Source organism: Bubalus kerabau, unplaced genomic scaffold (assembly GCF_029407905.1).
Source record: "Bubalus kerabau isolate K-KA32 ecotype Philippines breed swamp buffalo unplaced genomic scaffold, PCC_UOA_SB_1v2 scaffold_26, whole genome shotgun sequence".
In the NCBI taxonomy this organism is placed as follows: domain Eukaryota; kingdom Metazoa; phylum Chordata; class Mammalia; order Artiodactyla; family Bovidae; genus Bubalus; species Bubalus kerabau.
Genome location: NW_026577880.1, coordinates 604,115 through 613,607, shown reverse-complemented (window position 1 = coordinate 613,607; position 9,493 = coordinate 604,115).

Below are 9,493 nucleotides of genomic sequence, written 5' to 3'. Positions count from 1 at the left end.
GAGAGTCAGGCCTCGTCTTGTGTGGAGGAATGGAACTCTGCTTGCCTCTCCAGTTGTTCACGGGGTGACAGGTCACTTCTCGAGCTGTGTGTGGTACCTGCGGGTTTCTCCGGACGATACCCGGGGGTGTCAGTGCCCCTTCGTGTTGTGCCTTCATCAAAAGGGTTATCTTCAAAGAGGTGTCCGGGCATTGGGATCTTATCAAGAGCGAACTGGGAAATCGGGGTCTTTCGGCATGTGTCACCATCCACGAGGCTATGTCTCGAATATCCTCGTGAGACCGGCCTCATCCTGAGATGTACCGGGAAAGGCGGGAACCCCTTCAAGACAAAAAGGGGAATCGACCCTCCTGTCACGATCAGGAGGGGAGAAGGGGCCTAGATGTAGTGGTGCCGGGAACCTCGGTGTTCTCCTCGAGTCAGACCAGTGTGTCGAGGAACTTTTGAGGTCGCATCAAGGGTGCCAATACCGTTTCGCACTTCAAGACGGAACGTGGGACTTCTCTTGAGACGCTGTAGGGGGCAAGGGCCTCATCTTGCGATGACGGGGGAACCACGTAGCGTTTCTCGAGTTGTGGCGGGATTCTCGAGTTTCGACGGGGAATACAGTCTTCCTCATGTGTTGGCCCAGGGAAGTCCTATCTTCCATTCGAGTTTCAAGGGAGAGCTGGGGATTGCCCTCGAGTCACTGCAGGGCAAAATAGACCTCATCTAGGCTTGTGTCCAGGACTTAATGTTCATCCCTAGGGGCGACAGGGATCTCGGGCTTGCATACCAGACTCACCCGGGGAATCAGGCCTCGTCTCGAGGGGAAGCAAAGAACTCCGCTGTCCTTTTGAGTCGCCATGGGTATCTCTTGGAGCCCACTGTGTGCCCTAAAGGGAGTCAAGCCTCCTGTGCTGTTTGGATAGAGGACTCGGGATTCCTCTCCAGGCCATGCAGGAAAAGAAGGCCCTCATCTCGCGATGACGGCGGCGTCTTGTGGGTTTTCTAGACTGTCGCGCTAGTGCCGGGTTTCTGACGAGGTACGAGAGGGAGCTCAGGGAACCTCTCGTGTGGCGCCAGGGAAGTCAGGTCCCCATGAGATGGCTAGGGGGAGCTCGTCATTTCTCTCGAGTCATGGTAGGGTAATCGGGCCTCAAGACGGGTTGAAGAAGGACTCTCGAGGTCTTTCTCGGGTCACTGCATAAAACCCAGGGTTCCCTTGACTTGTGCCTGCGACCTCAGGGAGCTTCTCAGAGTGCCTCTGAGAAGTCAGGGATACTGTGCAGTTTGGAGGGGCCTCTCGAGACTCCTCTGCATTTGGTGGAATGTAAGAGGGACTCATCTCGAGTTGAAGCAGGAACCTCAGTGTTCCTCTCCATTTCTGACTCAGATCGCAAGGTCCCTGCATGTTGGTACAGGAGAGTCAGGCCTCGTCTTTTCTGGAGGATGGGACTCCTCTTGCCTCTCGAGTTGTTCTCGAGGTGACAGGCCACTTGTCGAGCTGTGTATGTAACCTGCCCTTTTTTCCGGATGATGCACAGGTGTGTTAGTGCCCCTTCGTGTTGTACCTTCATACTCAAGGCTGCCTTCCAAGAGGTGTCCGAGCATCGGATTCTTATCAAGAGCGGACCGGGAAATTGGAGTCTTTCAGCAAGTGGCACCACCCACAAAGCTACGTATCGAATTTCCCCATGAGACCGGCCTCATCCTGAGTTGTGCAGGGAAGGTCGGGCCCCCTTGCAGACAAAGCAGGGGAATCGACCCACCGGTCACGATCAGGAGGGGAGAAGGGGCTTAAATGAAGTGGTGCCGGGAACCTCGGTGTTCCCCTTGAGTGAGACCGGCGTGTTGGGGGACTTTTGGGGTCGCATCAAGGGTGCCAAGTACCGTTTCGCATTTCAAGACGGAACCTGGGACATCTTTTGAAACGCTGTAGCGGGCAAGGGCCTCATCTTGCGATGACGGGAGAACCACGTGGTTTTGCTCGAGTTGCGGCGGGATTCTCGAGTTATGACCGGGAATTTAGGCTTCCTCTTGTTGGCCTTGAAATCCAATCTTCCATTCGGGTTGCGAGGGGGAGCTGGGGATTGCGCTAGAGTCACTGCAGGGCAAAAGAGACCTAATCTAGGCTTGTGTCCAGGATCTAACGTTGCTCTCCAGGGGCGACAGGGATCTCGGGTTTGCATTCCAGGCTCATCCGGGGAGTCAGTTCTCACCTCGAGGGTAAGCAAAGAATTCCGCTCTCGTCTCGAGTCGCGATGGGTATCTCTTGGAGCCCAATGTGTGTACTAAAGGGAGTCAAGCCTCCTGTGGAGTTTGGAGAGAGGACACGGGATTGGACTCCAGGCCATGCAGGAAAAGAAGGCCCTCATCTCGAGATGACGGTGGCGTCTCGTGGGTTTTCTCGAGCTGCGGCGCCAGTGTGGGGTGTCTCATGAAGTACCACGGGGATCTCAGGGAGCCTCTTGTATGGCGCCAGGAAAATCCAGTATTCCTTTCGAGTTGCAAGTTAGAACTGGGGATTGCTCTCCAGTCACTGCAGGGCAAAATAGACCTCATCTACGCTTGTGTCCAGGACATAGTGTTCCACTACTGGGCCGACAGGGATCTCAGGGTTGCATTCTCGACTCACCCGGAGAGTCAGGCCTCGTCTTGAGGGGAAAAAAAGGACTCCGCTCTCCTGTCGAGTCGTGACGGGTATCTCTTGGAGCCCACTGCGTGGCTTAAAGGGAGTGAAGCCTCCTATGGAGTTTGGAGATGACTCGGGATTGTTTTCCTGGCCATGCAGGAAAAAAGGCCCTCATCTCGCGATGACGGGGGCATCTCGTGGGTTTTCTCCAGCTGCGGCGCCAGTATCAGATTTCTCGCGAGGTACAACGGGGAGCTCAGAGAGCCTCTCGTGTGGTGCTAGGGACGTCAGGTCTCCGTGCGTGTGGTGAAGGGGAGTGCGTGATTGCTCTCGAGTCATAGTAGGCGAATCGGGCCTCAAGACACATTGAAGAAGGACTCTTGAGGTCTTTCTCGGGTTGCGGCAGGGAACCCTGGGTTCCCTTGATTTGTGTCGGTGACCTCAGGCATCTTCTAAGGGTGCCTCTGAGAAGTCAGGGACACTGTGGATTTGGGAGGGGCCTTTCGTTTCTCAACTGGGTTTGGTGCAATCGAAGAGGGCCTCATCTCGAATGGAGGCAGGAACCTCAGGGGTCCTCTCCATATCTGACTCGGGTCGCAGGGTACCTGCAGAATATGGACAAGAGAGTCACGCCTCGTCTTCTGTGGAGGAATGGATTTCCCCTTGCCTTTCGAGTTGTTCACGGAGTGACAGGCCACTTGTTGAGCTGAGTGTGGAACCTGCGGATTTTTCCGGATGATGAACGGGGGTGTCAGTGCCCCTTCCTGTTGTGCCTTCATCCACAGGGTTGCCTTCAAAGAGGTTTCTGGGCATCGGGTTCTTTTCAAGAGCGTACCGGAAAATTGGGGTCTTTCAGCATGTGGTACCACCCACGAGGCTACGTCTCGAATTTCCTCGGGAGACCGGCCTCATCCTGAGGTGCGCCGGGAAGCTCGGGAACCCCTTGCAGACAAAGCAGGGGAATCGACCCACCGCTCGCGATCAGAAGGGGAGAAGGGGCTCAGATGAAGTGGTGCCGGGAACCTCGGTGGTCCCCTCGAGTGAGACCGGTATGTCACGGCACTTTTGAGGTCGCATCAAGGGTGCCAAGTACAGTTTCGCACTTCAAGACGGAACGTGGGAATTCTCTGGAGATGCTGTAGCGGGCAAGGGCCTCATATTGCGATGACGAGGGAAACACGTGGTTTTTCTCGAGTTGAGGCGGGATTCTCGAGTTACAATGGGGAATTCAGGCTACCTCTTGTGTTGGCCCAGGAAGTCCAATCTTCCATTCAACTTGTCAGAGAGAGCTGGGGGTTGCTCTCGAGTCACTTCAGGGCAAAGAGTCCTCATCTAGGCTTGGGTCCAGGACGTAATGTTCCTCTCCAGGGGCGACAGGGATATCGGGGTCGCATTCCAGTCTCACCCGGTGGGTCACACCTCGTCTCGAGTGGAAGCAAAGGACTCCACTATCCTCTCGAGTCGGGACGCGTAACTCTTGGAGCCCAATGAGTGGCCTAAAGGGAGTCAAGCGTCCTGTGTAGCTTGGACAGAAGGTTCACGCTTGATCTGCATACCATGCAGTTAAAGATGGCCCTCCTCTCGTGATGACGGGGGCGTCTCATGGGTTTTCACGAGCTGCAGCGCCAGTGTGGGGTTTCTCACGAGATATGATGGGGAGTTCAGGGAGCCTCTTGTGCAGCGCCAGAGAAGCCTGACTCCATGCGTGTGGCCAGGCAGATCGCGTCATTGCTCTCGAGTCATGGGAGGGACTAGGGCCTCAAGAGGCATTTAAGAAGGACTCTCAAGGTCTTTCTTGGGTTGGGGCGGGAAACACTCGTTTCCCTCGACCTCTACAGGGGACCTTAGGGAACTTCCCAGGTGCCTCTGAGAGGTGAGGGATACTGAGGAGTTAGAGGGGCCTCTCGGGACTCCACTAGGTTTGACGAAATGAAAGAGGGCCTCATCTCGATTGGAGGCAGGAACCTCAGGCTTCCTCTCCATTTCTGACTCCGACCGCAGGGTCCCTGCAGAGTTGGGACAGGAGAGTCAGGCCTCGTCTTGTCTGAGTAACGGAACTCTGCTTGCCTCTCGAGTCGTTCAGGGGGTCTCAGGGCCCTTGACAAGCTGTGTGTGGAACCTGCGGGTGTTTCCAGAAGATGCATGGGGGTGTCAGTGCCCCTTCGTTTTGTGCCTTCCCCCACAGGGTTTCCTTCAAAGAGGTGTCCGGGCATCGGGTTCATTTCAAGAGCGGACCGGGAAATCGGGGTCATTCTGCATGTGGCACCACCCACGTGGCTCATCTCGAATTTCCTCATGAGACCAGCATCATCCTGAGGTGCGCCGGGAAGGCCGGGAACACCTTCCACACAAAGTAGGGGAATCGATTCTCCTGTCGCGATCAGGAGGGGAGATGGGGCTCAGATGAAGTGGTGCCAGGACCCTCGGTGTTCCACTCGAGGGAACCCGGCGTTTCAGGGAACTTTAGGGGTGGCACCAAGGGAGCCAAGTACCGTTTCCCACTTCAGGACGGAACATGGGACTTCCCTGGAGACGCTGTATCGGGCAAGGGCCTCATCCTGTGAAGACGTTGGAACCACGTCGTTTTTCTCGAGTTGCATTGGGATTCTCGAAAACGACAGGAATTTCAGGCTTCCTCTTGGGTTGGCCGTGGGAAGACCAATCTTCAATTCGAGTTGCGATGGAAAGCTGGGGGTTCTGCTCGAGTCACTACAGGGCCAAAGAGACCTCATCGAGGCGTGTGTCCAGGACCTAATATTCCTCTCAAGGGAAGACAGGGATCACGGGTTTCCATTCCAGACTCCCCCGGGGTGTCAGGACTCGCCTGGAGGGGAAGCAAAGGACTCCGCTTTCCTCTCAAGTCGCGACACGGATCTCTTGGAGCCCACTGAGTGGACTCAAGGGTGTCGAGCCTCCTCTTCAGTTTGGAGAGAGGACTAGGGATTGCTCTCCAGGCCAGGCAGGAAAAGAAGGCCCTCATCTCGCGATGAAGGGGGCGTCTCATGGGTTTCCTCAGGCTGCTGCGCCCATGGGGGTTTTCTCACGAGGCACGACGAGGACCTCAGGGAGCCTCTCGTGCGGCGCCAGGGAAGTCAGGTCTCCATGCGCATGGCGAGGGGGAGCTGGTCATCACTCTCGAGTCATGGGAAACGGCTAGGTCCTCAAGCGGCGTTGAAGAAGGACTCTCGAGGTCTTTCTTGGGTTGCGGCGGGAAACCCTTGTTTCACTCGACTTCTGCAGGGGACCTTAGGGAACTTCCCACGGTGCCTCTGAGAGGCGAGGGATGCTGTGTAGTTGGCAGGGCCTCTCGGGACTCTGCTGGGTTCGGTGCAATGGAAGAGGGCCTCATCTCGAGGGGAGGCAGGAACCTCAGGCTTCCTCTTGGTTTCAGACTCCGACTGCACGGTCCCTGCAGTGTTGGGACAGGAGAGTCATGCCTCGTCTTGTCTGAGGAATGGAATTCTGGTTGCCTCTCAAGTTGTTCCGGGAGTCTCAGGCCCATTGTCGAGCTGTGTGTAGACCCTGCGGGTTTTTCCGGATGATGCACGGGGGTGTCAGTGCACCTTCGTGTTGTGCCTTCACCCACAGGGTTGCCTTCGAAGAGGTGTCCGGGCATCGGGTTCTTATCAAGAGAGGACCGGAAAATCGGAGTCGTTCGGCACGTGGCACCTCACACGTGGCTAGTCTCGAATTTCCTCCTGAGACCGGCCTCATCCTGAGGTGCGCCAGGAAGGCCGGGAACCCCTTCCAGACAAAGCAGGGGAATCAACTCTCCTGTCGCGATCAGGAGGGGAGAAGGTGCTCAGATGAAGTGGTGCCGGGACCCTCGGTGTTCCTCTCGAGGGAACCCAGCATGTCGGGAAACTTTTGCGGTCGCATCAAGGGTGTCAAGTACTGTTTCGCCCTTCAGGGCGGAACATGGGACTTCCCTGGAGACACCGGGAACTTCGGTGTTCCCCTGGAGTGAGACCGGTATGTTGGGGAACTTTGGGGTCGCATCAAGGGTGCCAAGTAGCATTTCGAACTTTAAGATGGAACGTGGGACTTCTCTTGAGACTCTAGGTGGCAAGGGCCTCATATTGCGATGAAGGGGGAACCACATGGTTTTTAAGACTTGAGGCTGAATTCTCGAATTACGATGGGAAATTTAGACTTCCTCTTGTGTTGACCGTGGGAAGACCAATGTTCCATTCAAATTGTGAGGGAGAGATGGAGGTTGCTCTCGATCACTGTAGGGCAAAATAGACCTCATCTAGGCTTGTGTCTAGGACATAATGTTCCACTCCAGGGGCGACAGGAATCTCGGGGTTGCATTCCAAACTCACCCGGGGAGTCAGGCCTCGTCTCCAGGGAAGCAAAGGACTCCGCTCTCCTCTCGAGTCGCACCGGGTATTTCTTGGACCCAACTGAGTGGCCTAAAGGGAGTCAATACTCCTGTGAAGTTTGGAGAGAGGACCAGGAATTGCTCTCCAGGTCAGGCAGGAAAAGAAGGCCCCCATCTCTCCTTGATGGGGGCATCTTGTGGTTTTTCTCGAACTGCGGCGCCAGTGTGGGTTTTCTCACGAGGTACGATGGGGTACTCAGGGAGCCTCTTGTATGGTACTAGGGAAGTCAGTTTTCCTGCTTGTGGCGAGGGGAGCGCGTCCTTGCTCTGGAGTCATGGTAGGGGAATCGGGCATCAAGAGACGTTGAAAAAGGACTCTCCAAGTCTTTCTCGGGTTACTTCAGAAAACTCTGGGTTCCCTCGACTTGTGCCAGTGACCTCAGGTAGCTTCTCAGGGAGCCTCTGAGAATTCAGGGATACTGTGGTGTTGGGAGGGGCCTCTCGGGACACCACTGAGTTTGGTTCAATGGAAGAGGGCCTCTTCTCTAGTTGAGGCAGGAACCTCAGGGTTCCTCTCCATTTCTGACTCCAATTGCAGGGTCCCTGAAGAGTTGGGACAGGAGAGTAAGGCCTCGTCTTGTGTGAAGGAATGCAACTTCACTTGCCTCTCGCGTTGTTCACGAGGTGACAGTCCACATTTGGAGCTGTGAGTGGAATCTGCAGGTTTTTCCAGACGATGCATGGGGATGTCAGTGTCCCTTCGTGTTGTGTCTTCATCCACAGGGTTGCCTTCGAAGAGATGTCCGGGCGTCAGGTTCTTATCTAGAGTGGACCGGGAATTCGGGATCTTTCAGCATATGGCACCAACCATGAGGCTACTTTTCGAATTTCCTCATGAGACCGGCCTCATCCGGAGGTTCGCGGGGAACGTCGGGAGCCCCTTGCAGACAAAACATGGGAATCGACCCTTCTGTCGCGATCAGGAGGGGTGAAGGGGCTCACAGGAAGTGGTGCCGTGAACTTTGGTGTTTCCCTCGAGTGAGACCGGTATGTCAGGGAACTTTGGGGGTCGCATCCAGGGTGCCAAGTACCGTTTTGTACTTCAGGATGGAACGTGGGTCTTCCCTTGATACGCTGTAGCGGCCAAGGGCCTCATCTTGCGATGACGGGGGAGCCACGTGGTTTTTCTCGAGTTGCGGCGGGATTCTCGAGTTACGACGGGGATTTCAGGCTTCCTCTTGTGTTGGGCCAGGGAAGTCCAATCATCCATTCGAGTTGCGAGGGAGAGCTGGGGGTTGCGCTCGAGTCACTGCAGGGCAAAGGAGACCTCATCTAGGCTTGTGTCCAGGACCTAATGTTCCTCTCCAAGGGCCACAGGGATCTCAGGTTTGCATTCCAGACTCACCCAGGGAGTCAGGCCTCATGTCAAAGGGAAGCAAAGGACTCTGCTCTCCTTTCGAGTCGCGACGGGCACCTCTTGGAGCCCACTTTGTGGCCTAAAGGGAGTCAAGCCTCCTGTGAAGTTTGGAGAGAGGACTTGGGACTGCTCTCCAGGCCATGCAGGAAAAGATGGCCCTCATCTCGCGATGACGGAGGGATCTTGTGGCTTTTCTCGAGCTGCGGCGCCAGTGTGGGGTTTCACACGAGGTACGACGGGGAGCTCAGGGAGCCTCTCGTGTGGCGCCAGGGAAGTCAGGTCTCCATGTGCGTGGCGAGGGGGAGCGCATTATTGCTCTCGAGCTATGGTAGGGGAATCTGACCTCAAGACACATTGAAGAAGGACTCTCGAGGTCTTTCTTCGGTTGTGGCAGGAAACCCTTATTTCCCTCGACTTTTGCCGGTGGCCTCAAGGAGCTTCTCAGAATGCCTATGAGAAGTCAGGGATACTGTGGAGATGGGAGGGGCCTCTCGGGACTCCACTGGGTTTGTTTTAATGGAAGAGGGCCTCATCTCGTGTTGAGGCAGGAACCTCAGGTTTCCTCTCCATTTCTGACTCAGATCGAAGCATGCCTGCAGAGTTGGGATTGGATACTCAGGCCTCGTCTTGTCTGAGGAAGGGAACTCCGCTTTCCTCTCTCATTGTTTAAGGGGTGACAGGCCAGTTGTGGAGCTGTATGTGGATCCTGCGGGGTTTTCCGGACGATGAACAGGGTTGCCACTGCCCCCTCGTGTAGTGCCTTCATCCACAGGGTTGCCTTAGAAGAGGTGTCCGGGCATCGGGTTCTTATCAAGAGCAAGACCGAGAAATCGGGGTCTTTTGGCACGTGGCACCAACACGAGGCTACGTCTCGAATTTCTTCGTGAGACTGGCCTCATCCTGAGGTGCGCCATGAAGGTCGGGAACCCCTTCTAGACAAAGCAGGGGGATCGACCTTCCTGCCGTGATCAGGAGCGGAGAAGGGGCTCAAATGAAGTGGTGCCAGGAACTTCGGTGTTCCCTTGGAGTGAGACTGGTATATTGGGGAACTTTTGGGGTCGCATCAAGGGTGCCAAGTAGCATTTCGAACTTTATGACGAAACATGGGACTTCTCTTGAGACTCTGTAGCGGGCAAAGG